The sequence below is a fragment of the Oreochromis niloticus genome, linkage group LG13, assembly GCF_001858045.2.
Source record: "Oreochromis niloticus isolate F11D_XX linkage group LG13, O_niloticus_UMD_NMBU, whole genome shotgun sequence".
Taxonomy (NCBI): Eukaryota; Metazoa; Chordata; class Actinopteri; order Cichliformes; family Cichlidae; genus Oreochromis; species Oreochromis niloticus.
The window spans coordinates 136,523-161,747 of NC_031978.2; the positions used below are offsets into that span (position 1 = coordinate 136,523).

At 45.2% G+C, this 25,225-nt stretch overlaps 1 protein-coding gene across 4 annotated transcripts in view; it reads left to right on the forward strand.

The window, feature by feature from the left end:
- Positions 1-25,225, forward strand: part of LOC100691573 (bone morphogenetic protein receptor type-1A) — a 49,675-nt gene that overhangs the window by 10,341 nt on the left and 14,109 nt on the right. Inside the window, exons 2-3 of one of the 4 annotated variants that reach the window (XM_019355629.2) lie at positions 14,461-14,538; positions 14,725-14,814. The exons of 1 other annotated variant lie outside the window; for it this stretch is intronic. The gene's annotated coding sequence lies outside the window, so the exon portion shown is untranslated. The remainder of the gene's footprint in view (positions 1-14,460; positions 14,539-14,724; positions 14,815-25,225) is intronic. 2 more of the 4 variants (XM_019355628.2, XM_019355627.2) reach the window with 2 other exon arrangements.

Here is a 25,225-nt window from a genome sequence, read left to right on the forward strand (position 1 = left end):
ATTTTTTTGTAGTTTTGGGACGTGACACGGCAGCTAGCCGCTGGTTTTACAACGTCAGGTGACGCGGTCTGTGGTGGGTGGGGCCTTAAAACACACGGTCCAGCTCGCTCTTGGAATCGGGTGTTCTGTTAAAGTTGACGTGCTGCTGTGCGACACGCTCGCAGCGCCTGATTTACAGTTTTCATGGTCAGTTTGTGTCGTTTTGATGCTGGGGATGTTCGTCTGGTGCTTGCGTATTTCTCTCAGGATAACCTTAAACACTGAGGCAGGCTGCCGGTGTTGAGCAGCGAGCACACAGGAGAGCTGAAGCAGTCTTCTGGTTGTGCAGGCTCCTTTTCTGGCCCAGCTCTGTTATTAAAAGCTGCTTTACAAACGCACTGATCTTTTTTTTTTTTTTTTTTTTTTCCCCATCTGTTTCTGTTTCTCCTCACTCCTTCTCCTCCTTCCCGGCGCTCCGTCTCAGTTTTCCCTCTCCTGGGAGACTTTCCACCCTCGGAGGTTGAGCTCGGGGATCTCTCCCTTTTCCTCTGCTCTATTTCCACCTCTCCTTTTCCTCCTCCTTCCCTCCCTCCATCCTTTCTCGGAGTGGGTTTCCAGTCTGGCAGGCTGGGGATCAGATTACTCGGGGAGTCTCCGAGGCTCTCTGGCGAGGTGGCATAGCTGGAGGAGGAAGAGGAGGAGGAGGGATTAAGGTAGGAAGGAGGGAAGGAGATCGGGTTTCACATCTCCAGCGCTCCCTTCTGTCTGCCTTGCCTCCCTCCTCCTCTTCTCCCCCCCGGCAGCCTGGAGACAGAGTGGCTGAGCCAGGGAGGAAAACATGCAATCCACCCTACTCCTCCTCCTCCCCTCCTCCCCCTCCATGCGGCCAGCCTCTGTGCAGATAAATAAAGGCAGTAAATGGGAGCTGAGCGCACAGAGGGACGATTCTTCACCTCCGTCCCTGCAGAGAGATTTCATGTCCTCCTCCTGAGTGTTTTTCCTTCTCCTGGATTTGTGGCAGAGGTGAAACTGCTTCAGGAGACTCGGGTGTAGATGAATCAGTTTGCGTCCATGCGTTCCTTTTTCTAACACGGTGACCCAAAGTGTGGGCCGAGGACCCCTGATAGGCCGCTTAGATACTGAGGAGGGCTCGGGCTGATTTATAATAAATACTGTTTAAGGAATATATATAATAAAAGTTTGGTTTAGTTACTCAGAGATTTTTCTAGGTGAAATCTTTGTGATTGGCTCAAATCAGATGATTTTTCTTCCACATGTATCTTCTTTAGTCTTTACGGACTTTCCCACTCAGGTTTTGTAATTCAGTTAAAAATTTCTTTGAAATATTTATATTTTAACACAAAGCTGAACTAATGAAACATTGTTTATACAATATTATACAAGTAGTGCTGGGCGATATGGAAAAAATATTTATCACGATATGAATTATTTTATATCATGATATACCACAATGTTTCCAGTTATTCTCTGAAAAGTTTGACAAATTTCCTTCCTCACTTTTCTCCAACTTTATTTTGAAGAGACATTTAATGGAGCTGTCACAATTGAGAAACATATATTTTAGTATAAATGTATCAAATGAAAACAGCTGTGGCCTTCACATTTTTTTTTCCAAAACGTACATTTAAAATGAGTTGTCAAAATAAACTTAAAGTGCACAACAGTTTCAAGTTTCTGAGAAGAAAACTCAGATTTGCACAAAAGTTCAGCTATAAAAAATAAACACAAATTATTTCTTAACTTTCTGAAATCTGTAACCTTGTAGTGCAAAGTTTGCAAACCAATATAAAGTGACAAAAGTAAGCATCAGGGTTGAACAGAACTCTGTTTAAGGCATTAACCATAAATTAAAGTGCAAACAGAAAATAGCTACTTTGAAGAAGTAGATATGTTACTGTTGAATTTACAGGTTGAGTGCAAGGAAGACTAGTTGGTCAACTGTGTTTGGCTTAAGACCTGACCTCTTACATGTGATGATGTTCCCACTCGCACTGAAAGCCCTTTCAGATGAAGAACTAGTAGCAGGAATGCACAAGTACTTTCTGGCCAGCCTGGCCACCAATGGAAAGTTTGTCTCATGCTGCTTCCACAGTGGGTCAGTCTCTGAGTCAGGCCCAGGTGTCTGAAGATACATGGAGAGCTCCAGTTCAATGGATGCTCTGCTGGGTTGGGAGTGGGTGGTGGATTGACCTACCTTTTTGAAGTAGCTACCTAAACTTTTCTTTTTCTTTGTGGGACGGGGAAGCTCTGGATCATCTTCAGCAGCTGGGGGTGAACTGGAGGCTGCTGCTGTTTGTGCACTTTCTGGTGCTGTCTCTCCCATCATGTCCACCAGCTCTGCTGCAGCTCTCATCTTTATGAACTCCACCCTCTTTTCCTTGATGTAGGCTGTCTTAAACCGTGGGTCAAGAAGTGTTGCCATGTCTAGGAGGTTGTTGGTGGCATGGTCATCATACTTTTCATTGGGGTACTTGAGGATACAGTCTTTGACTGCTTTTGTGAGTTCTGTCTCTCCATCCTTCTGACTGAGGATTTCGTTGTTGAAGAGGTGCAGAACTGGCTTCAGAAAAGATACGCTGACGTAGCCCTCCCCTGACAAAGCGTCAGTAAACTTGAACAGTGGACCCAGTGCCTTGTTCAAGGACTCTAGCAATGCCACGTGTTGCCAGCTTGGCACCAGATGTCTTGTCTAAGTCAAATAGCAAAAAAGAAAGGGGGGGGGGAAAGGTTACTTTCATGAGGTGTTGAATCTAGGCTGCAAACATAATCAGAATCCAAAATGAAAAGAATCAATGTACAATGTCCAGTGGCTATGTCTCACCTTGTCTGCAAGGAGAACCTGTGAATGAGCTTTCTCCTGCTCCAGGAACCTCTCTATCATCATCTGCTGCGAGCCCCATCTTGTAGGGCAGGGGTCGGCAACCCGCGGCTCCGGAGCCGCATGCGGCTCTTTAGTCCTTATAGTGCGGCTCCGCGTGGTTTGGGAAAAATAAATTATCTATTTTTTTCTTTTCTTTTCTTTTTTTTTTTTTTTTTTTTTTTTAGCGGCATAGAGCTTTTTTCCAATTACTTTTTAAAAGGGAGGCGGCTGACAACAGTTTTTGTTTGCTACATGGATCATTTTAGTTCAGGTGGGTGTTTTTCCTTTTGTTATATTTCTTTAAGAGTTCAAAATGTGTTAATTACATAAATAAAATGTAATTTTCTCTGTAGCACTTCATGGATTACATAAGCAGCACACCTTAGTTTCTCTGTGGATTCTTTTAAAAAGCAGTTAAAAACCGTTCTGTTCAAACAAGCCTTTTGTTGATCTACGTATTTTATATTCTTTACATTATTTACATTTGATCTTTTACATTGTGTATAATGTCTATTGATTGTATTGTTTATTTTAATATTTGTGTACAGAGCTTTGTGACTGCCTGTCTGTGAAAAGCGCTTAATAAATAAACTTTACTTACTTACTTTAGTTGTTTACACAAAGCTTAAAGGTAAAAAAACAATATATACAGTGTTATCTTCATTTTAGATTTCAAAAAGTATTTGTGGCTCCCAGTGTTTTCTTTTGCGTGGAAACCGGGTCCAAGTGGCTCTTTGGGTGTTAAAGGTTGCAGACCCCTGTTGTAGGGCTTTCAGTGATGAGCTGATGAGGAGACAAGCCCAGCACCGCTTGCGCCTTGGCCAATTCACGTTTTTTCTTCCATGACTTGGAGAAGGTACTCGCCACCTTTTTACACACTCCAACTGCTCGTTCCACAGCCTGTTTTGCAGATACTGGTGTGAGAGCTTTTAGAGCATTCTCTGTTGAAATAAAACAAAAGACTATGTTATAACATATTTTGACAGCAACTTTATTTTTTTATCATAATGTATCACTTAAATTACTTAGGAATTGATTTAATAATGAGATACTGTGAGCATTATCACAATTCATTATCACAATAGTATCACAATTCATTCTTTACTGTGACGGGCAAAAAAAATAAAATATAAATAAAACTTGTTCAATAATGTTTTGTACATGGACTGATCTAATTTAGATTTACTAATATTTTTGTTGCTACTATATTACTCTCAACACAATATTACACTAAGCCATTTTTAGATTGTTTTACACTAACCAATAGCTAGCTGTAGGCGGTGACCAAAGCATTGTAGCCGTTCCCACTGGTTCAGTTCCATTGCAGAGATGTTGTTAGTGGCGTTATCCGTGGTGACATATATGTGTGTGTGTGTGTGTGTGTGTGCACGTATATATGCACATAATGTACTTTATGCACGGCTAAATATGTAGCAATGGCAGACTCATACCTTGGGCTAACATGCCTCCAGTGTGGTCTTCTGGAAAGTACGCAGTCTGTAAACAGCGAGCGCAGAGGGTCCAGTCTTTGTTGATGAAATGGATGGTTACACTCATGTAGGGCTGCGTATCTCTGCTCGTCCATAGGTCAGTAGTCAAGGCATAATGCATGACACTGCAAACATCCTTCTCTACTTTGGCCCGGCATGCGTCATATAAGCGAGGCAACTCGACTTTACTGAAGTGCTTACGACCGGGCATGACGTACCTCGGATCAAGGACTTTGACGAGGTCACGAAAGCTGTCCTTCTCAACTACGTAAACAGGGCCATGCCTTTACAAATGTAACGCGAGATGGCTTCTGTGATTTGTTTATGGCGCTGGGACATTTTCTCATACGGCGTCCCTTGTGCGAAAGACTGCTGTATCTTCGGCTGGCTATAGTTTTTCTTTTCCCAAATTGCTCCCGTTGTTCCACAGCTTGGTTTAGCTCGGATTTTCTGGATTCTTGAATATTCTTTTTCGTGGGCCTTCTGTAGGTGATAGAAGAGATTTGTTGTGTTGCCATCGGGCGCGGGAATAGTCTTATAGCATAGCTTGCAAATGGGCGTCTTCTGCTCCGTGTCAGTGCTGTTGAACCCAAAATGTAACCAAATCACAGATGTACCCCCTCTTTTCGGTAAAAGTGCTTCTTCTTGGGCTGCCTGTGTAGCTGTCTCTGCCTGCTGCATGTCTGGGCATGAAACTGCAACCTGTCGCGTGTCCATCGTTTTGAGCATGTCGCAAATGCGGGTGCACGTAAAGCAGCACCATGTCGCAAAACCACAAGACGGAGTTTCTTTGTGGATATTTCTTCGCCGAAAAATATCATTTTATTATACTTCATTTTCTCTTGCATAAAGTTAGAGTATGAATAGTGACAAAACAACATTAATATATTTGCCCCCAGGCTATTTAATGATATTTTTTATGTATTAATTTTTAAAATTAGGTTAGAAACGATAGAAGACAAATGGCATGATAGACACTTTACTATTGTCCACACGTTATATATCGTCATATCGTCATATATACAAGTAATGTTTAATGTTCGTCCTCTTCTGGGCTGTTTTTGATCCAGAACTTGTCTTGTATCTCATTAGTGGAAAAACCTTAATCTGGAAAATAACGATGTATGATGTAAATCACCAGAAGAGTGAAAACCTGAAGGAGACGCCTCAGCTTCAGCTTGTGTGATGCTGAGAGTTGTTAAAGGTTCGTGTTGTCAGAACATAGTTTAAACTGGCCTGCAGCAGTCTGACTGTGCAAACGATAACTGTCAGGGACCCGACCCACCCACCCGCTGCTTCTGTAAGGACGTGAATTCCCAAACTGATAAATGCAAATAACTTAATTTATTGACATCAGCTGAAGGTCGAAACCTCCTCCATGCTTTGACCTCGTCCTTCCTCCAGCGGCTCCAGCAGACCTTTAGTGGTATCGATCTCAGCTTTAAATACACACACCCCATCCCAGTAAATAATTCAGCAGCCCACCCCCCAGACAGATGGATACCCTCTCTGCTTCACGTCAAACCAGCTCTTTTAAATGTGATTATTCGTGCGGTCATGTGATGGCAACAAATGGGGCTGAATTCCTCGACTTCAGATATCTGAAGTCTCACCAAACCACAGCAGAGGAATCGGAGCTTTCTGTCCCCTCACAACAAAACAAGACTTAACAGTGTTTGAAGCAGAGACAGTATCGCCAACTGGCTCCAGTCAAGTTTGTCCCACTCTGGTCTGCATGCACATTGTTGATATGAAGGATAAAAACTGTGGAGATTGCTTTGGATGGATGTTGGAAGTGCTTTGGATGCACAGATAGAAATCCCCAAAAGTTGATTCTGTTCACCTGGATGTCACTTGTCCAGGTGACTGCAGGTTTCCCCAACCTCATAAACACACCACGTCCAGATGATTGAGCATGCATCAAGACACAGATGGAAATGTGGTGGATACATGGGACAAAATAGGCCAGATAGATGGGATGAAGTCCATTGCACAGATTGAAATGCAAAGAGAATAACAAGTGGCTCAATAACATGAAACATCTTAATAGAAAGAGAAGGTTTCTAAATCTCTGGCTCGCTCCCACAGTGTGTCCTTGTCCTCTCTTCCTCCCCTCTCCAACTGGTCGGGGCAGATGGTGGCAGTTTCTTCCTGTTAAAAGGGAGTTTTTCCTTCCCACAGTCATCGAAGCGCTTGTTCATAGGGGCTCATCTGTTTTCTCCGTGTTATTGCGGGGTCTTTACTTTAAGTGATTTGGTGCTGTGTAAATAAAATTGTGAAATTTCAAGCATGAAGTAAAGATGATGTATTGGAGCATTTGCAGACCAAACACACGTTTCCTGACCTTTCTGGTCATTTATAGACAGAAATGATTTTTGAGTTCTGTTTGACCACAGCTTTCTACATAAATATGACTTCATTCTATCAGTCTGTTTTTGGGAGAAGTTAACCAGTTGAAGTTGGTCTCGTTTAGGAAATTTGTTGTTGTTTAAAGGAAGTCTGAGGTGGTCTGACTGATTCGTAGGAAGGACCGTCAGGCGTCTGTTTCAGTTCCTTCTTCATTCTTGAGGCAGATTTGTTTTTCCTTTTTCACTAATCCTCCTGGCTGGTGGTGCCGTGGTGGTGGTGACCCCTGACCCCTCCCTCCTCCCCTCTGTGACCTCTGCGTCCAGCTCGTTAACGGAGCCGCCTCCTCCCCACCTCCATCATGGACTCAGGGTTCAGGTGACGGCGATGATGGAGGTGGATCTCCGCCTCGGTCCTCCAACCTTCATGCTGTTTGCAGTAATCTGTTTTTGCATGAAGTTTAATGTCTGTACTGGGTTGTTCTCAGAAACTGCTGAATCTCATAGACCTGCACAGCTAATAAATGCCTGAGCAGTCCGGCTACCAACACCTGTAAAAGAAAGCCAGCAGGTAACCGTACAATCCATTTTTGTGTTTCGGGGGAAATAATTGTTACAGCATCACGAGCATCTAGCAATCACACGTTCATCTGAACTCAGATCTTGTTTCCTCATAAATTCAACTTTTTTTATTTCTTTTTTGTGAAGGTTTGTGTTTGAGTTAGGGCTCGAGTTTTTTGAGTTTCAGAAGACCCAAAGTGTCTACGGCACTTTTTCTCTCTATGTGAGAACAACAGTTTATCGTTCATCAGCTTCATTGAAATTGTAATCTGCTCTGGGTGCAGGTGGAGGCGTCTGCTGGACTGAGTTTAGACACAAGTATCAAACATATTTGTCATATGTATTAGTGAAGGTTGGATTTCTTTGTCGTCTTTTTAATCTCAAAGCAGAAAATCTTATGTGTGAGTGTCACATTGGCCCTCCCCCTCTTCATTTACCACCCTGTTCCCACTCTTTCTTTTGCCAGTTCTTAAGTGGTGAAAATAAGCAGAGTCTGGTTTTTAAGTGCTTTAGAAGTTTGAAAATAAATCTGAAGCTGAACTATGCAAACTGTTTGTGAGGACTGAGCCGTTACAGCCGAGTGTTTATGGTCCTTTTCTGTCTCAGTCGGTTTGTGCCCGAGGTCGCCCGGGGGTCTGTGAACACAGCGCCGCTCCCTCCTGGTTTCTGCTCTTTAATTTCAATTAGCTCTGGCTGCCGTTTGCTTTGATGCATTGGCGTCTCATCCCCGCGCTCGTCTTCTTCTGTTGGTTTTGTGAAAGCTGGGATCTTTGATGAGACGCGCGACATCCGAACGCTTCGCTTCCTATTACTGGCAGCGCCGTCCAGCCCTGCGGCGCACGCTAAAGACTCCAACACTGTGGAAAATGTAGGTGAATAGCTGAGGTACACCTGTCATCGCTGCAGGTGAGACAGTTGAAGCAGTTTCCACATTTTAATTGTAATCTGCCCGAGCATCACTAAGAGCACCTGACAGGAAGACGAGTCACATCATCAAAGTGCAGAATAGAGATCAGGAGGGCTGGGTCAGGTTAAAACGTCATTGATGCTCTTAGCTCCTCCCCCTTTTAAGGCAGCTTTCTTCTGATTGACCGCCCCTCGTAAACACGCAGCGTTTGCATTGGTAGTATTCCACACGCACGGCTGACTGTCGAGCTGTAGCTCCTCGTTCAGAGTTGGTCCTCTGATGTTTGTGTCCGGGCGGTGGTGATGTAAAACGGCGAGTTTGGTGGCCGGCAGCGCTGGCGGTTTGTTTGGGAATCAGCTAGACGCGGCGTGGCCTTAGGCAAAGCAGACGCACAGCGGTGCAGCGAGGCTTCGGCGGCGTTTAAATGCTGGACTTTGTTTTCTCTCCCCGCTGCAGACAGACCTCCTTCTAAGCTCGTCTCCCCTCTGGTCCTGCCATGTGTTTATGTGCCGGCACAGCTCGGGCACTTTGCCCGTCTGCTTTCACACAAGGACGACTGGTTTCACTGCTTTCCTGTCAGACTGTGGTTTCACACCTTCATCTCGCACGTCACTCAAACGGTGGAATTTGCGTGTAAACATCAGCTGCCTCGGACCACTCTAAGCCCAGTTAAAAGCAGAGCTGGCAGCGGGGGCTGATTATTAAAAATGAGTCTTCAGGTGGGCCATAAGGCAGGTTTTTAAACTGCTAGTACATCCACCCGTCAGGTGATCACAATACTGTGAACTGTCTCGTTCAGTTTGTTTTGGACAGGAGAAATGACTTCATAAGGGCCAAGCTGTGAGAGGTGTGCGCATAATGCAGTCATAAAATCCAGGTACACTATCAGAACTACAACTCCAGCTAAAGGCTTTTAGAAGGGCGTGGCCTCTTTGACTGACAGGTGGACTCGACGTCCAGATCTGTTTTTATTGTCCTTATCTGACCAATAGCGTGGCTGCTGTGATACTCACTGACAGGCTGTGCAAGCAGGTTCTTCTTTTTTTAGTAACTTACCTGTTTGAATTTAGTTAAATGTCCAAAATGACCTTTTCATGAATGAATTTCAGCTACCCATCTGAGTCTATGTTTATATTCTAAGAATAATTCTGAGAGCTGTAAAAGTGTGTGTGTGTGTGTGTGTGTGTGTGTGTGTGTGTGTGTGATGGAGCATTTATAGGCTCATTGATCAGCTGCTTTGATGAAGGGTTACAGCATCCTCTGTGAGACCAGGTTGCGGTCTTGCTCAGTGGTGTGTGTGTGTGTGTGTGTGTGTGTGTGTGTGTGTGGTAATAACATGTATGTGAGCTGAGGGGAGTGTAAACATGTAGTGAGCATGAACTGAGCAGCTTCCTGTTTCTGCCTCCCTCCCTCTCTCTGGCTGTCGGGCTTCCTTTAAATAGCTGGTTGGTGTAAACAGCTCGCCGTGACGGTAAATCATCATGGGCATCATGAGCACTCACCCAGAGCTCACTGTCACTTGACTGGATGGATGGCGGGCTGCTTCTCATTCACTTTTTAAAGGAAACAGCCTCCACCTTATGACCATAAACAGGGCTCGCAAAATTTCAAAATCTCTGGTAGCCCTTCGGGCAGGCACTCTTCAGTTTTTGGTAGCCCAAAATAAATTTAAGTAGCCCGAATAAAAAAGGGAGCAATTTTTTTTTATGTTCTTGTTTCCATTACAATATTAAATTTAATGTATAATATTGTAACGGAAACAAAACATTAATTATAAAATTGTTGAAACACAAATTACAACATTGTATAAAAATTACAATCATCAACTCAAATACTTGGATCTAATTGAACAGAAATTTCTATGAACTTGTCAGAACTGTGTGAATCAGAAGTCACAGGTAAGAGGCAAGTGGAACCAAGATCGAGGCCATTTGCTTTTTGAAGTTTGCAAAGACTGCTACATTTTGCCAATGGTGGTTCACCCTTTGCAACACAGTACGCTGTTCTAAACAGATTTTTCAGGTTGATTTTTAGTATGTTATTTGCAGACTGAGCAATAATGCATTTCTTGCATTTCTCATGGGTTCTAATGGGGGCCTTTCTTAAAATTACTGGTCCCAGTAACAAAGGTGCTTGTCGACTCAGAAATCGAGGGAAACCAGCAACACACCCGGCAGAACATTGTTATTTACACGGGTGCACATAAGTGGTCCGCATGTGCGCATTCACTGTCAAAATAAAGGATGCGCACATTCTGCACCACATCTCTGTGCGTTCATCATTTGTTTGAAGCCAGCTCACCTCCTACAACCGCTTTTCCAAGAATACGCGCTTCTTTTGTGGTTCGGACTCCTTCTGACATTTCTTTGGAGGTGGAGGAACACCAAAGTAACTGCTTAAAGGAGCTTCTTCGACATCTTTAAGAGTTATAAACAAATGTCTGTCCTCCTCCAGAAAATCTTATGTACGCAAACGCACGTTGCAACTTCTTATCTTGTGCGCGTTAATTATTTTGACAGCGAATGCGCACCTGCGGACCACTTATGTGCACCCTTGGTTATTTAGCTTGTCATATTGCAGCCACAGAAATTCTTTTGTCCATGAAACCATAAAGCTGAGCTTTCTTTTTGCCTCATAGTCTGATTTGTCATAACTTTTCTGTTTTGTGGTCGGCTTTTCTTTGGCTGTCACTTCTTCACCCTGACCTGTCTTATTTGGCTCAGCAGAACTAAAATATATATCCTGCTGCTTTTACACACGTACTTGCATAACGCTAGAGCTGGGCGATAAAACGATAACGATATGTATTGCGGAATAACTTTGTCTCGATAGAAAAATTAAACTATTGCGATAGGCCTCATCTCTCTTGTCCTCTTAAAAAAAACCAAAAAAAAAACAGCCAATCCAAATTAAGTAGTGCAGAGCCGAACCAATCACAGCCGCAGCGTCACGTCACGTGACTTGTTACGTGCAGCACAAGCGCCAAGCCGCACATGTGTATTTGTTTTTGCAGCCGTGCAGCCCGGGTAATGAAGGAAATGAGTTTGCCGACTAGAGAAAAATCAACCGAGAGCGTGAGCGAAGGTTACCGAAGAAAAAACCGATGATGGTTCCAATGCCGGAGAGCTTGTCGAACGGAAGGGCCACAGAAGTTCCGTAGTGTGAAGGTATTTCGGCTATTTCAAGTCTGACAAAAAACAGAGTAGCGCGCACTGTAAATTGTGCCGAAAGCAAGTCTGGAAATACAATAAAGCAGTGCATGCTCAATCTCTGACTGAAAGCGCTGATTCGTCATTCGGCTTTTGTCAGACTAAAGTAACTGTTAAAACTGTTTGAAAAGCTAAGCTATACAACAAGGAGAGATTGAGAATTTCCTTTTAGTTCTCAGTTTATTTGATATTGACAAAAGTTAGTCAATTTTGTCTGTTCTTCTGTAAAACAAACTAAGATTTATTTTTAGAATTAATATTTTGTTTCTAAGTGGAATTGACAATTTAGTCTGTTTTGTTTTTTCTATTTTGAAACTTAAACACTTTAGCGGCTGCCTTTTGTGTAGTTTGCAATATTTGCCTTTATTTATCTGAAACTGAAGTCTCATGTTCCTTAAGTACATCTACCCTGTTGAACTTATTATGGGAAATAAATATTTTAATTAAAACAAGCTGCTAATTATTTCACATTTTACTTGTGAGCAACGGCACATTTAAATCTTACAAATATAGTTATTTGGCTTATATCGTGATATATATCGTTATCGCCTGAAATGGAAAAAACATATCGTGATATGAAAAACTCTTATATCGCCCAGCTCTACGTAACGCTGAGTGATTCTCTGCGCGAGCAACCTCTCACATGTTGCTGCGGGAGAGTTCACTTGTCATGTTCGCATAGTAAGCTAACGATTGATAAGACGATGTCAGAGGAATTGGTGCGCAAATTATCGTCACTCACCAATCACTACTGTCGCTCTCTATACACAGTTCACGCGATTGCAAAGTGAAAGCAAAAAACAAGCGCAAATTCAAACGCGATTTCAATATGTCACATAGTGACAGTGGCTCACCGATGCCAATGACATAATTACCCAGCTACATGTCCGAAAGAATGCAAAAGCATTGACTTATATTTGTCCTTCCTATGATAGCCCGACGGGCAGGGCAGAGATAGATTTTGGTAGCCCGACTGGAAAAATCGCTAGCCCCGGGACGTCGGGCTAGCAATTTTGCGAGCCCTGATAAACATCCACGCTGTTGCGTCTCCACAGACCTGTAAACACTGCCACATTTGTCTTACTGCCTTAGGATCTCTGTTTGTTTTTAAATAAAGTTTGGAGTTGTATTTTGAAAGGCTGAGCAGAAATGCAGCTGAGGAATGCTTTGACATGTGACTGATGTCCACGCCAGGATCAAACTGGCTGTGTGAGGCGTTTATTTAACTGCCCTTCTGACTGAAGAGGATCAGAACAGATGATCTCACTTAACACAAACATCACCACGAGGACATTCTGGCTCGGAGTCGTTGAGACCTTCAGCTCAGCTCAGCTGGTCGAAATGATTGATTTCAGCTCGAGTTCGGTTATCAGAGGAGTGGAAGCGGTTTGTAAGTTTCACGCAGTCATGATAAACCGTTCCAGCAAGCGTGTCGTTTCCCTCACGGCTTTTCTGATGTCACGGGCTCCACTGTGTGCACTTTTAATGCTAATCAGTGAATAAAACAGAATTAGATTTTAGATCGATTCTCTCTGAGGACCTTTTGTTCCGTGTGACTGTGGATGCTAACCCTGCTGATCTAAGCAAAAATCATCATCCCTATTATTTGAATGTTACGCTGTTTTTCAACTCAGACATTTGTGGATGTTAAACAGGTCTGTGTCAACAGGAAGTGAACTCGTATGGGATATGACAGTTTTGTTTTGAGGGGAGCTGGTTAGGGGTGTTTGTGACTGCGATCTGGGCCCGGAGCAGAGACTCCACAAGTTCGCCCTCAGAAACTTTTACTCACCTCTCCCTCGTCTCCATCGAGCTTGTTGACTGAAGGTGCAAAAATAAAACTTTTTACATTCGTTCTTGTCTCTATCAGCCCTGCAGCGCTCTCCAAAAATGAGATCAGGATGGAAAGCGCCCAATTTAAAGCTCAGTATATTCCTGAACAGTTAATAAAAGTCTGTTCTTGGAATCAGGCACGTTCTCTTATCATTCAAGTATTCAAGCAGGGTGAACGTGATTCGATATGCTGCACGTCCTGCCTTCTTGCTTTGTCTGTTACTGAAGCTCAACCTCGGCCCGTGCAGCCGCTCGTGTTGTCTTACCTGCTGTCAGCTGTTAGCTTCCCTTCACTTTTCCCTTGTAACCCCGTGTGTGTGTGTCTGTGTGTGTCCGTCCGTGTGTGTGTGTGTGTGTGTGTGTGTGTGTGTGTTTTCTCCTGTCAGGCGAGCTCGTGACTGCTCTCGTCCTCGGACATCTATTTTCTCCTCTTCTGTTCTATAATAACTCACCCAATGAAACTCACCGCTGACGGGGTTTTCTGCCTCACACACACACACACACACACACACACACACACACACACACACACACACACACACAGAGCTGCCATCTTGAGGACTATTTCTAGCCGAGTGTTGGTTTTGGCAGCTGCACGTAGGTGTAGTGTGAGGAGGAGGGGCTGCTCACTTAGGGTCCTGACCTTTGATCTTTACAGCAGTTTGATCAGATTTTTGTGTGATTAGTAATTTGCTTTTACAGTTTAAATGTGATAATTTTTAATTTTTTTAATTTGTAATTTTTTTACATATATTTTATATGTGTGTGTGTGTGTGTGTGTGTGTGTGTGTGTGTGATTTTACTGGATTTTAAGCTCCATTAGAGCTCAGACTCACTCGCTGTTTAACTCAACTCCAGCCGAGGAAAAAAGGCAAGAAGTGGTTGTTGTTGTTGTTGTTGTTGTTACTTCTACAACAATTGTTATTTCTGGTTTCTGGACTTGGACCTGACTCTTATTTTGTCAGACTGGCTGTGGTGTGAGCAGCTTCCTGTCGGTCCTCGGTGTTGGACTCTCCTCCTCTCGGCTCTCTGGGTGTGAATATTAACTTGCTCTGTGGACATGGCCCTCCTCGGCTGCATAAAGCCTCCTTTGAGGAGGCCTCTGCACTCAGATAAAAAGGCTTCTGTGCCCGAGGAGGAGGCTCCCCGTCTGTCAGCCACGCTGTTCCACTTATCTGACATCAACACTGAGCTAATGATGAGCCGCGTTCATGCTCGGAGAGCTTAAGGAGGATTTTTTTTTTTTTTTTTTAAGGTGATCCTTCAGAGGGTGCACAGTCTTGGAAGGTGCCGTTTGGTCCTCGAGGGCTCCTGAGAAAACTTTCATCAGTCAGTGAGGACGATGATCCGGACAGATTTTAACCCCTGCTTTCCTGACCTCTGCTTGGGTTTTCAGCCAGGCAGAAAACGCTGCCGCCCTAATGATGATTGATGATGTTAATCAGGTACACGTGCTGCAGGTATGATCATCACTGAGTTATAACCACGTCGTTGTTTTCCTCTCTCTCTGCTGCCGCAGTGATGTTGGTTTGATCTGACTTCTACACTACGCTTCCCATGGAGCCGTGTACTGAGAGGCACATTATTCCACCATGGATTCAACAGTCAGGTACACACACACACACACACACACACACACACACACACACACACACACACACACACACACACACACACACACACTGCACTGATGTGTCACATCTGCAGAAAATATAAACAAACTTTATATTTTGTGGACGGCTGCGGTGATTACTCTGTGATTGCCTGGTCCTGTCTTGTGCTTCGAGGAGATTAACCTTTGACCCTAGGATTGTTTAAGGAAACACTGGCCAATCAGGAGGCTTCCTGGCTTTTAATTGCAGGCTCTGATTGGGTCATTGGAGCTGTCATGTGGTTTGATTAACAACAGCAGAGCAGGAAGAGCACTGATTACAGCAAGCCGATGGCTGCATCTCCATCAGAGAGAGAGAGAGGGTGGGTGTTTGTGTGTGTGTGTGGGGGGGGGTTTAAGGGAAGAGTTCTTCTTTGCGTCTCCGGTTTGATCGTCTCTCTGTGCTGTTGAGCTTTTAAAGGTCAAAAACGTTGACAGTCAGGTTGGAAAGGAGGATCCTGTCAGCTCGGTGCTTCTGTCACGATATTTTTGGGCTGAATCGTGACGCACACCTTTGTACAGCCTAATCAGAGTGGACGGGGATGCATGCATGCTCGCACCGCTTTGCTGGCGTTACGTCCGGCTGGTCTCGGTCAGTTCGTGCTGGTGTCACTGGGTGTTTGAATGGATTACAATAACACGTTAAAATGGAAAAAACTGTTTTCTCTGATGGTACGTGTGGGGGCGGGGCTACAGGAGTTGGAGAGACGCGTTATGTAATGTCACACCAAATTAGGGCTCTAACTAATATCAAAGTACTTCTCAGGTCTCAGCAGGGGACTGAGTTACTGTGAAGATGATGATGAAGGTGGCCTCGCTGCTCTTTGGGCTCTTTAATCATAATTGGGTTGACAGTAATGCAGGTAACGTGCTGTGAGGACTGCCGGTCGGTGTTCACCATGAAGATGTTTTCATTTCTTTTCCTCTTTTGTTAAAAGTGAAAAAACTTGAAGCTCCTGTTTGATTTGTAATCTCTGTGTTTCGCTCGTGTTGCCTTCAGGGTAGAGCTGGGCGATAAAACGATAACGATATGTATTGTGAAATAACTTTTTCTCGATAGAAAAATTAAACTATTGCGACAGACCTCATCTCTCTTGTCCTCTTAAAAAAAACCAAAAAAAAAACAGCCAATCCAAATTAAGTAGTGCAGAGCCGAACCAATCACAGCCGCAGCGTCACGTCACGTGACTTGTTACGTACAGCACAAGCGCCAAGGTGCACATGTGTATTTGTTTTTGCAGCCGTGCAGCCCGGGTAATGAAGGAAATGAGTTTGCCGACTAGAGAAAAATCAACCGAGAGCGTGAGCGAAGGTTACCGAAGAAAAAACAGATGATGGTTCCAATGCCGGAGAGCTTGTCAAACGGAAGGGCCACAGAAGTTCCGTAGTGTGAAGGTATTTCGGCTATTTCAAGTCTGACAAAAAACAGAGTAGCGCGCACTGTAAATTGTGCCGAAAGCAAGTCTGGAAATACAATAAAGCGGTGCATGCTCAGTCTCTGACTGAAAGCGCTGATTCGTCATTCGGCTTTTGTCAGACTAAAGTAACTGTTAAAACTGTTTGAAAAGCTAAGCTATACAACAAGGAGAGATTGAGAATTTCCTTTTAGTTCTCAGTTTATTTGATATTGACAAAAGTTAGTCAATTTTGTCTGTTCTTCTGTAAAACGACCTAAGATTTATTTTTAGAATTAATATTTTCTTTCTAAGTGGAATTGACAATTTAGTCTGTTTTGTTTGTTCTATTTTGAAACTTAAACGCTTTAGCGGCTGCCTTTTGTGTAGTTTGCAATATTTGCCTTTATTTATCTGAAACTGAAGTCTCATGTTCCTTAAGTACATCTACCCTGTTGAACTTATTATGGGAAATAAATATTTTAATTAAAACAAGCTGCTGATTATTTCACATTTTACTTGTGAGCAACGGCACATTTAAATCTTACAAATATAGTTATTTGGCTTATATCGTGATATATATCGTTATCGCCTGAAATGAAAAAAACATATCGTGATATGAAAAACTCTTATATCGCCCAGCTCTACTTCAGGGTTAACTTTCATGCAACGCAGTGTAAGAGCTGCAGACGGTCTGATTCTTTGGTTATTCATTGATGTTTCTGAAAAACAACAAAGCCAGCTCGTTGTTAGTGTTTCATTATCAGTGTACTTATCTCTGACATGACGGCCATTAGCAGTCAGCCTGAGAGAACACTTTATCAGACGCTCACATAATCGGCTCCGTCTAACATTCGTTTGCTATTTTTGGAGATTGTTGACATGTTCTTTGTCACTCGGCTAAAGCTGGAATCCTGACTGCAGTTGAACCCTGTCAGGTTTGCCCTGTGAGCCGCGGCGTGTGAATGAAGCTTGGAGGAGGGTGGGGGGCAGAGCTCCTCGGGGACATATGGGAGCGATTTGGTGCTGCAGACTGGCCGGCTCTGTTTGAAGGTCTGTCAGCGAGCTCAAACTCAGACGCCTGAGTCACCGCGCGCTGAAACAAAGGCAGCAGTCGGCCTCATTTCAGCACGCGGTCACGTACTTTGAGGAAAATCACAAGTGGCGACGACTGCTCAGGAAAAACTGACTTCATCACAGCTCGTGGACGGATCTGAGATAAACACGAGGAAACGCAGAGAGATGAAAGCAGCAGCAGCAGTAACGAAACGCAACAGATCAAAAAAATGTGTATATTTCACCTGTTTGAAATAATTTAAGGCCTCACATCGTTCCTGCTCTCATGAGTCGACAGAACAAAGCCTTGAACTTGTTAATTAAACTAATGATTGATGTCAGTACTGTACAGCCACCTCAGTGGACCTGCTGACGATGAGCACTGACCTGGTAGGCTGATTAACCATCATTAACTCCAGTGAAGCCATGAGGGAGATGTCCCAGCTGTTAAATTTTAATGTCCAGGCGTCCATGGAAAGAAGATTTGAGCTTCAGCTGAAACTCCACGATCAGTGATTTCTAAACTACATCTCAGTGACGTTTTGTACCTCAGGCCTAATCGCTCGATCGTGATTGGATCCTGACCAGTAAATACACCCTGCTATATGATGATGGACCAGTGTGCTTGAACCAGGCCAGTGCTGGTTAGTGTGAACACTGATCTGTCATTGAGTCGTACACTGATGAGTGCAGGGCATCATTAACAGTGTCACATGGCTCTTTACAAACACTCTAAAAAAAACACACTTGTTTTGGATCTTTATTTATTTTTATATCCATATTTGCAGTTTCGACACACGGACACACACACGGACACACACGGACACACACGGACACACACAGGACCACCTGTATCGTGTCGTTTGTGGCCTGGCTGCATTTTCAGCGTGACACGGTGAATGAAACCATCCAGCCTCTCTGCACAGTCCAGTCTGACCAGACCACCCACACACACACACACACACCCACATACACACACACACACACACACACACACACACACACACACACACACACACACACACACACACACACACACACACAATGTTACCGTCATATTTTAGTTGTAATGTGTGTGGGGAAAGTTGTTGGCGCTCCGGTCTCTGTAGTTTCCCCTCCTTCATACTGGGATGAGACCAGTTTTAGCTCCATCAGAAACAAGCTGCACATCTCTCAGTGCACTTTGGTGCAGAGCTGTGCAGCCAGTCTGAACTGATGTTAATCCCACCGAACAGAAACAGACGGTCGTCAGTGAACAGAGCCCGCCTGCTTCTGTCTAACATGGTGAACATCTCCAGAAGCTCCATAGAGCCTCGTTCTCTCTGGATGAGCTTGAGCGTGACCCCACTGGAACAGGAAGTCCAGAGAATGGGAGTGTTTGTGTTTGTAACATGGCTTCACTATAGCAGCTCCAGCAGCAGGTCCAGAGGAGTGTAGAGAAGAGCCCAGGGTGGATGGACGGGCCAAAGATCTGTGATAACTGTGGCAGGACGTGATGAACGTTCTGTTTAAAGAAGGAAAGTGTGGAAGCTGAGGTTGTATAATTCAGCAGTCACATTTAACCCTGTTTACATTCAGCGATGACAGAAGTGTTTAAATATGAGCTGAACTGGTTAAAAACATGACGTCCTCATGTTTGTCGTGTTCTCCTTTGTGATTCTTTATGTTTTTCACAGGTTTTTCTGTGTGTTTCAAATATGTGCTAAAATTCTGGACCTCTCCTCTGCTGCGTGGTGAAATGCCGGCAGGACGCTGGTTTCCTGGCCTGGAGAGCTGCAGGGTGGGGGTTTTTTTTCCATTACCTGCTCCCCACATTCCAGCAACATTTGGAGGAGGAATGGGGGAGGGGGGAGTGAAAAGCGAGTCTGAGGGGGAGGTGAAGGAGGAGGCTGTTAATCGAAATGCAGCAGAGATCAGCTGACTGTGGCCACAAACAGAAATCCTTCTCTTGATCAGAAACAGATTATTTTCATTTGCTGGCTATAAAAGCGATAAAGCGAGGCTCTGATTGGGCGGACAGACTTGGCTCCACGTGCCCCTGCAGGGTGCATCACATGAGACAGTTAAAAGGGAGTTTTTCCTTCCCACTGTTGCCAAGAGTGTTGGGTTTCCTCTGTGTGGTTGCAGGTCTTTACCTTACAGTACGACGCACCTGACGCTGACTGATTTGGTGCTATAAATAAAGCTCATATGAATTGAGCTTTGGATGGGGTTTATGGGCGGGGCTTTTGTGGACAGATGGGGGCGGGGCTCAGAAAGTTGGACATTACTAAGAAGGAGAGCTGCAGATACTAATGCAGTTTACTTTGATGGGCTTTATTTACCTTCAGACTGAAATATTAAATATATGATTTCATCATACATCTGATTTGAAATCTGAAATCTTTCAGTAGGGTGTGTGTGTGCGTGTCCGTGTGCATGCGTGTGTGTGTGTGTGTGTCTGTGTCCGTCCGTCCGTCCGTCCGTGCGCGTGTGTGTCCGTGTGTCCGTGCGCGTGTGTGTCCGTGTGTCCGTGCGCGTGTGTGTCCGTATGTCCCCGTGTGTGTGTGCGCAAGTGTGCGTGTGTGTCCGTCCCTGTGTGTGTGTGTGTGTGTGTGTGTGTGTGTGTGTGTGTGTGAGATTAGCCGTTGTCTCGGAGAGGTTTTATTTTTAGTGCTGCTGTGCGTTTGTCTGCTGTGCCTCTGATTGGATTTGTGACCTCGGGGAGGATGGGGGGGTGAATTTGGATGTTGGGGGGTACCTCGTGATGGCTGGGGTCGGCATGTTTAGTACCTCCCATGAAGCCACTTTGGCGGCGCTAACTGGTTTAACTGGGAGGGCTGCCTGAGCGTCCTCTCCCCTCAGGCGTGCGATTCAGGATCATAATGTTGTTTTTATGATCAGAGTGTGTGTGTTTTATGACTCAGCCGCGGCACACAGCACTGTGGCAGTGATGGATGGACTTGTTTCTATGGCGATTAGTGTGATTAAAAACACTTAGGGATCCTGAACCAAGCGGATCTGCTGTATTATTGTATAATTGGGACCCGGGTTAGCCCCTCTCTCCAGCTTTGATCGTAATCAATAAACTGATTGTACTGATGGAAAAAATGATCCCGTAAACCTGCACTGCCCCTGTGGATTGTGGGTAATCTGTGCTGCAGTAACATGATAATGAAGACTTGAAGTAAATGCTCCTCCTCCGGTTTGGTGCTGCAGCTGCTCTGCAGATCCTCTGTCGGCCTCTAATGAAATTAAGCCTTGCTGCTGCCCGCTCGCGCACACACACACACACACACACACACACACACACACACACGGTGAGGGCGTTTGCCAGTGAAGCAAGACTCAAGCACTGCCAGGATCTGTGGTTCAATTCCCCCAAATCACTCAGTTTAAACTAAAAGCATCGTTTTCTTCTGCGAGCGCTCCAACGGGTCAGACTCGGACACTAAAATCAGACAAAGCTGTTCGTGATGTCATCGACAAATTGAGTGATGCTTTCAGAATAAAAGCTCCGGCAATCAGCGTCTGTGCTGGCGGCCCTCTGACGATAAATCTTACTTAATGAGAGTCTGGAGGACGTCTGATTGACTTGCTCTTGGCCTTGACGTCATGTTACATCTGCATGTAGGGTCACCTGATGGCGGCTTAAAGTTCATCCTGTTAATAAAGTGCTAATAAACCCAACGGAAGAAGAAGAAAAGGCGCGTTTCAGTTAAATTCTGGGATTAGATGGAGGATGAGGATGGAGAAGAATAGGATTAGGAGGAGAAGATGCAGGGAGGAAGAGGCCCGCAGCACCACTCACCGTCGCTCGGGGTATTCTGGGTATTCTTATGCTAATCCATCGCCGGGGAAGAGGCACAGAGCAGCCAGGCAAACAATGGCAGTGGAGCCAGAAAGTCTGGCCTGCAGTCTCCCAGGCCCTGAAAGGCATGTCAGGCAGGGCGCCGACACCAACGGGAGGTTGCTGCAGCACCCAGAGGCCCGCCTGCAAGGAGGGGCCGGGGAACGGGGCCAAGATGGAGGCAGAGAGAGATGAGGTGAGAAATGAGAAACCTGATGTAAAGCTGGAAGGAGGGGAGAGAGGAGGGGGAGAAGGCAAGGCAGTAAATGGAGCGTGCTAGGAGAAGAAGAGGGAGTAAGACGAGGAGGAAAGAACGAGAGGGAAAGATGCAGGAAAGGAGAGATGGGATAAAGGGTTAGGGTAGCTGGTCAGTTTGGCCCATCTGGGCTCCCGTACTCCGACGAGGTTTTGACACCCGAGACACTCGCAACCCAGCGAGCATAAGAACGGCCTTAGCCTCAAACCAAACGCCAGAGCGGCTCAAACTGCAGTTCCTCTAGTGTCCACCGGAGGCTCCAGCAGTCAGGCAGTCCCCATAGACTCCCATGTTAAGCATGTTTAGGGCCTGATACAGAAACCCCTGTGGTCTGTGTGAGGAGAGGTTTGAATTGAGGAAGGCCACTTTTGAGTTGGGTCTGTGGGACAGACAGGTGTGGGTGGTTTCCTGGTGTCCGTCACTCGAGGAGGACGTTAATGTACTTTAAAGCACTGCTGCAGCTAACGGACAGACCTCCTTAAATCGGCTCAGGAAGCCTCATAACTGAGAACAGGCAGCTTTGATGCTCTCGCTGTCACAGCCGTGCTTCGATACAAACTTGGGCTAAAAAGAAAGAACGAGGGGCCTCAAAGCTCATGACAAACAGCCTGAGTTGGTGTCGGCCAAGAAATAAATAATAATTGTAATTATTTAACACATTAGAGTCCACTGTCCTTATTCAGATGGTTTATTTTCATTTTTTAAACAGGAAGTGAGTAACTTGAATAGTTTAGCGTCTTTTTCCTTCAGCAGATTCTTGAAACGTTGAGCTAACGTGTGAAATTAAATCCACTTTATTTTTCATCCTGATTTTCACGACGTCTCAGATTCTATCAGCTCGTTCAGGCCGACTGGAAAGTTTGATGAAGTGGAGCTCAGACGGAGAGGTTAGAAGAATATTCTTTCAGCCTGTCCAGGTTCTGATTTGATTTTGATGGGACTCAGCAGAAGGAAAAAGCACCTCCATCCTCCACCCCAGTCCCCACTAATATTCTCCTGCACCACCGTCCCTGATGCCCATCTCTCTCATTACTGCATTTATTTATCGAGCGCAGGAGCTGCTGGCTCCTCCAATCAGCTCTCAGCAGTGTTTATTTAGTCTGTCGCTGCCGCTCCTCCAGCACAGGAAGTGGAGGCACATTAAAGCTTGATTATTGATGTCTGGCCCCTCACCCTGCAGTTCATTGAGAAGGGGGCAGTATTGGGGATGGATTATTAATGCCTCCACCCCACATCTCTCTCCATGCCAGCGTCCAGTGTTGTTTTACAGCGTTTTAACAGCTCTTGGAGGAGCTGGAAGGTCGGAGTGGAGCTCTCGGGGAGTTTCTCTCCTCAGCGAGCTGGTAGCATTAAAACTGTGACTGAAACATTTAGGCCACATGACTGAGCAACACATGCTCAGCTTTTGTTTTTCCTGTAACAGGAAGTGGGGGAAGTGCTGAAAGCTGCCATCAAATACTTAAAAAATAAAAAAGGTTTACCTGCTTACTGGTTGCACTGGGACAGACCAAACTCAAATGTACAGATCAAAGCTGAAAATCCCTCTTTGGATCCACAAGGATGCCTGTGAGATCTTTTTTTTTTTTTTTTTTTTTTAGAGCACCAAGACGACTCACAGGTTTTGTGATTCCAGCTTGAGCTCTGTAACTGTTGGTGGCTGAAGTTGTGCATGAGAGCATCCAGAACAAGCTGTCAGACAGGAAGCTAAGCCAGCAATAATAAAAGTAATCAGAGTAAAACTGTGTGTATCCTGAGCCTCCAGCCATTGTGCACAGATATCATTTTACTCCATAGTTTTATGGCCGAATGAAAAGTTGTTATACCTGAAGCAGCCCTGGTCCATAAAGGCCTTTTAAAGGACTCTGTTTCTCCACAAGTCTTAACCCGCTGCTTGGGTTTCATCCCACCAAATTTCCCAGCATCCCCGGAACGGCGTGACCTCAAATTCTTTCCCCTGGGGGGGGGGGTCAGCTATGCCTCAGTGGTTCCCTATAAGGGCAGTTTATTCTGTACAGGTGGGACCGCCAACAATACCTTCTTTCATTCCCTCGTCACGGTGAATGTTCCTTCTCCAGGACGCCGGCGTGACGTCCAGCTCGCCAGAGCAGCTACGCTACATTAACCTCCGTTAGCTGAGGAGACGAGGGAGGGAGGGGTTAGGGTGTGGATTTGAATCCCACTGCAGGCAGCACCTTCATTTATGGAAGAAGTGTTTTTGGATCCTTCTGATTGCTGTTTTACAGGGTTTTTTTGGGTGAGTGGGGAGGGAATTTGGTGTGGGTCTGGGGAAATCCAGAGTGAATAAATCTGCAGACATCACCTTTAACTTTGTTTTCTGGCCTTTCAAAGCTGATGAATAACAGCTGATGAGTCATAAGATGACGAGCCCACACGAAGGTCTGGGCTCTTATCTCACCCCGTCCTTTCATTCAGTTATTCTCTGCTTCAGATTTGAATGGTTCTCTTCTTTTGAACACATCCACAGTGTTTCATTACTTGTGTAAAGAAAGAGATTTAATCTGGCAGCTGGTTCCCAAAGTAGGGTTGGAGGGCCCCTCCAGGGTCGCAGGTCACAGAGAATAGAAGTACACAGAAGTAGTACCTGCTCAGTTTACATGTACCAGCACTCGCTGATGAGTTTGTTTTAATTGTAATAATAGGTAAAACAAACGTGTGATTCACAAAAAGCATCTGTGAACGTCAGAGAGCACCTGTGCAGGTACACAGGTGACGCAGGGATTTGAAGCCCTGAAGGCTCAAATGCAGAATTTCAGGTGAGGTGCTGACTTTTGTTTTTTGTTTTTTTGTTTTTCTCTGCTCTACATGAAGCGGTTCTTCTTAAACACTGATTTCACCTGCGCACACTTCCTGTCATGTGATTAAGACCTCTGTGCTGATTGGTGCTTGGAGCTCAGCTGCTCTTTTCACAGATGGTTGTTACTGTTTCTTCTCGTGTTAGCATTGATGAATATTCATGCTCAGAGTCGTGGGAGTGCTGTGAGGACGTCCTAGTGTGGCTTGGTTACCTGAGTGGACAGACGCAGCGCGCCTGTTTGTAGGCGGCGGTGGCTGCTGGAGGTTTTTGTGCTGTAAGTTCAGCCTGTTTACTGTAAACAGCTGCGGAGGATGAGGAGGCCGCCGCAGCCCGAGTCTGAGCCGATTATCTCGGCCTGCAGTGGGTTGGTAGTTTGATATCTGCTGGTATGAGCGCCACGCCGAAGAAAGGCGTTTGTTGTTGACTGCAGCAGAGCGAGGAGTCGGAGACGAGCCCGAACACGATGATGATGAGGAGGAGGAGGAGTGAAAGTTCACCCTCAGCGTTTGTGAACTCTGTCTGAGGCTCTTCCTGCGAGGTGACAGATTCAGTCGCTTGTCTCTCTGGCGTCTCGGTCTCCACGGCGACTTTGTGTGTTTTTGTGCGTTTCAGTTGTGATAACAGCCGTGGGTGTTTTCAAAGGGAAGTGGACGTGTCAGGCGATTACCAGAGGGGGGAGGCGGGGGAGGCGTGCTTCCTGTGCCGGGGGCTCGCAGCAGACGGTCCGTCCCGAGCCTGCCTTAACTTGCCCCACCCCGTCTGACAGCGTTATCGCAGCACGCCGTCATCCTTGCCAATCTTTAAATGGAGCAAAGAGCCGCAAACAAACTGGAGGTTTTGTTGTGACGAAGAGGTGAAGAATCTTTCACTCTGTGTTATCGACTGAGAGACACACACACACACACACACACACACACACACACACACACACACACACACACACACCCCTTTAGTAAACCTTGAGTGTGAATGTTTGGGCAGGACGGGACTGGAGGGCTAAAAACATGTCGTCTCCCTAA